Raw genomic sequence first — 4,202 nt, 5'->3', positions numbered from 1 at the left:
CAGAATTAACGTTTCAGGTCGATCACCTTTCACCAGAAACTTTAGAAACGCTTTACAATTTTAGCCAACTTTAAAAACTGAAATTAAATGAAGGTATTAGTCTGACACAAGGAGCCTTTAATTTTCAGCAATAACACATTTTAACCGACAACAGGGGGAATAACAGTAATTGTTACACATTTTATGGAGGAAGCGAAATAGAAGTTAGCAGTGACCGGAATTCAATTCCCTGCTCGTTGAACGGGCACATCTTGGAGATCAGAGATCAAGCTTCTTTGTTGCCAGGCGATGGGTTTACATTTTGAACAATAATAGAGCTCGTCTTCCCCCAACTCCTCCTCATTAGTGAATGCCCAGAGACAGCTGACCAAATTAATGGACTCTGCTTGAGCTCGTCGGCTCTGTTCGACACTTTCGTGTTCCTCACAGATCCTCTCTTGTGATGTTTCATAACGAAGATGTAGAGCAGTTGGATCCCAGTCAATGGCTATGTAAGCATTCCCAACAGAAGCTCGTTCATCAGAACAGTCAATCATGCATCCTCTACAAAATCTATACCATGAACACCATGAATATGTATTTGCATTTTTGTGAACAACTCAAAGAGTGAATGGATACTGATAGCCCATACTGTCATCACAGTCTTGAGCATGGTTGTTTGCTTCCTGGGGTGGCAGAGGGCTGGCAAGCCGTGAAACCTGTATCCATACAGAATCATAGAGGTCCTTCTTGTGAGTATGTACAGTGCAGGGCACAATGAGTGGCATGCCAAATAAGCTGGGGTGATTTTTCTGCGAGGACAGAAAATACAATTCTGTCCACATAATTTTTCTGTGAACTGCAATAATATATCCTGTGAAAAGGCTGTCAGTAACTGCTGGCAAATGTCCATTAGGCAGTTCATTAGAGAGATTCTTATCAATCCCAGCCAGCACCACAGTACTCGAAATTCCATTGGGAATGAGGCTTGGTTTCATTGGATTTGCATTTGAGGACTGCTTATGCCTTCTGTTACATAATGGCACCTGGGACGAATCTGCTTGTACAGCAAAACTGGCAGAGATTGGTGAAACAGGGATTTCAAAAGCACACAGAAAACCACTCACTGACAGTCGCACTTTCTGGTTATCTTGAGGGAATTTTTTTAATATTAGAACCATGAACCTCTCCCAGCAAGATCTGTTCTGACTTCAGTCCACACAATTCGCTTAATTGTTTTTTCAGACCTGTATATTTCTCATCTATATTCAATCATAAACCATATCGCACTGGTGTGGAACCATCTAATTTGATAACTGTGATTTACAAGTGCATATACTTATCCATTGGCAGAGGCAAACACAAGAAGTTGAATGGATCAAATCGAACACTGATGTGTCCGCATGTTTTACATTTGACTTGCGATTTTAACTGTCTGTGAAACAGGTCAACCACAATTGATTTATTTCTCCTTAAGTGATTTTCCCATGCCTCTGCTGCAACCTCAAAATCTGGACGACCATCGCTTTCCTTCGATTCTACATATGGCTTGTCATGAACTCTGTTGAGTTCTTCGTGAAGACCATCCAACAAGAATGCTAGGAGCTCTTGGGGGTCGTGCTGCTGAAAGCCATTAAATCTTGTAGCGTATTTTGCTATTGTCTACCTGAGTTTAAGTGGTGCTATATTCTGCTGAGTTCCACTCCACAATTCTTGGATAAGATCCCCATAGCTCTTGGCCATTTGACCTTTCATTCCTAATGGGTTAGCCGCGTTGAGTTCATAAAGGTGCCTCCCTGAGATGAAGTAACGCGTGAGCGGCTGTGTGTTACTGACACACTGGATACAATAATTCATAAAACATGTGTTTCCCAGGTTACTTAATCCTGTAGCACCCTTTTCAGTTGGAACCTTGCGTCTGTGCATTTTGTTACTATTTGCAATGGATGACATCTCCTCCGGCCAACACATATCTTTGTTGCGAACTTCAATCACCAAGTGCTGCTCATCTAGAATTTTCAAATCTTCTAACGTGTGATCCTCATCATCTAGTAGTGCAAGGTAGTTCTCACTGTTGTACAGCCAAAGCCGCATGTCTTCCTCCGTTATTCGAAGTCGCTGAGATAAGTATTCGTGCATATCCTTTATTGTTTGCATACGGCTGAAGCAGCCAGTGTAAGCTAACACTCGTTTCATTGGAGAAGAAGGTAAAGGTACATTTCCCATATTCACCCAGGTGTTGGACTGCTACGTGAGTGTGGCTGGTTGCTGACGTAAGAAAAGTAGGTAGCGAGGAGACAGTTCGAGCTCTGCTTCATTATTTGTTGTGTTTTTAATGAACCCAAAGTTTATGCGAACCCTTCGGAGTGCTCTGCACTGACTCGTCGCCCATTAACTCACCATTCCAATGCCTCCTGCTTGCTGGTCTCAGCAGTAAGGTGTCTGCATCCTCCACATCCTCAGTGTTTCAGCGTTCCCCAACATTCTGACTGGAGGAACTCACAAATTCCGGAGGAATGTTTCTACCGGGTTGCTGTCATCAGGGTGATTCTACCTCTGAGTTGAGGCAGGCTGAAGGCGCAGTGTGTGGGTGCAGTGTGGTGGGTCTTGGTGTTGGGGTTAGTGTGCACCAGGTGGCTGCATTTCCAGCCAAGAGTGGACGCGCATGTCCCTGGATTTCATCGATCTTCCATCGAGCAGGAGCAGAAAAGCCAGTGTCTCATTTTTCCAACTCTCTCGGCAGTTGGTGCCCGTGCATCACCCACATTTTACTCCTTTTCCGTTTCCTAATTTCCCGATTGCCTCTTAAATACTGCCTTCTGGTGTCAAGGCCGACCTGTGGGGGAAGTAGCAGTTTAAGGATAACACCCTTCCAAGTTCTGTAATGTCCCTTTGATGGTGTCGGGGGCAAGTGTGGGGAAGGCTGGTTCCCTAGCTCTCTCTCAGTTTAACGGCGGATGTGGGGTCGACAGCCGATTTTTATTGCTTCCGACTTCCCTTTCCGTTGACTCCAATGTAAAAATGTCTGTCGTCTTATCACCTGTTTTACACTGTGGCACAAAGTCAAGATTTCCTCCATCACCTCCTCCTACAGGCCATGCAATATTTAAAGACTACGAAGAATTGGTTGTTTTTATTTCGCGGATTCTATCCGAAACATGCCAGAGCGTTTGCGGAAATATTTTTTGGTAATGAGACCCCCATAATGATCCCCGCAGCCATCGCGCCACCAATTTCCCACGGACAGTATTGTGATCACTCACTGGTTAATCTGCTTTCACACAATGAGGACAGTCTGTGGCGACTTCCTCCAGTGCTGAAATGGAATATTTTATCCCATCTGACGAGGATCTCGGTTTAATTCTTATCCAAAGGCTGTCACAATGGCCAGAGCCGCATGCCCTTCGCTGGAATTTCAGTCTAGGTTGCGGGGTCAGTTTCCGGTGTGGGGTTGAAACTGCCTGGCCCAAGAGGGGAGAATTTCATAGGGTGAAACTACCTGAGCAAGTGCACCTACACTGTTCAGAGTTATAACATAAAAGTTCATCAGTAACACCTGCTCACACGACTTGTATTAAAACTGATGGGCTTTCCATCACATGGTAATCCATTTGAACAGATTGACTGTATGTTTAGTGTTTCTAATTCGTTTTCTAATTGTTACTGGTAGAGCAGCAACTCAATGTGGAGACGCGACAACCTGCTATTCACCTTGTTATTGTCAACAATATATCAACAACAAAGATATAGTTTGCATTATCCAGAGGTGACGTAGCGAAACATAATGTGCATTTATTGTTTTGCTTTGTGCAAACCTGCTCAGACCCAAAGTTTCAACTCCAGTCAGCCATTAAAACTGAATTTCTCTTCCACTTCAGCGTTCCTGGGAGGAACGCGCAGAGCGAAGGGATCTATTTATTATTCTCGCTGAAAGACAGAACTCGAATTATGTTCTTTGGAAAAACTGTTATGCAAAACCAAAGGAATTCCTTAACACTTGCTAAACCTAGTTTTCCTTTCAAACAGATCTGCAGGAAGAATCGGTCTCCTTCCTTCTGCCTTCATCGGATCAAATCACAATGAAGAACATGGCGGCCCTGGTGTGTTTGGTGAGCGGTTTTATCCCGGGAGCTGTGGAAATTGAATGGACTGTAGATGGCAGTGTCAGAGGGAATGAGTTTGAGACCAGTCGGATCCAGCAGGAGACGGACAACACGTTCAGT

The 4,202-nt window shown here is 44.1% G+C and overlaps 1 pseudogene; it reads right to left on the bottom strand.

The window, feature by feature from the left end:
• Positions 1–258: 258 nt before the first annotated feature.
• On the bottom strand, positions 259–3,526 carry LOC121286057 (annotated as a pseudogene).
• Between the last annotated feature and the right edge of the window lie 676 nt (positions 3,527–4,202).

This window comes from Carcharodon carcharias, chromosome 13, assembly GCF_017639515.1.
Source record: "Carcharodon carcharias isolate sCarCar2 chromosome 13, sCarCar2.pri, whole genome shotgun sequence".
Classification (NCBI taxonomy): domain Eukaryota; kingdom Metazoa; phylum Chordata; class Chondrichthyes; order Lamniformes; family Lamnidae; genus Carcharodon; species Carcharodon carcharias.
Note: the sequence above shows the minus strand (reverse complement) of the source record. Positions and strands in the feature narration are given on the sequence as shown.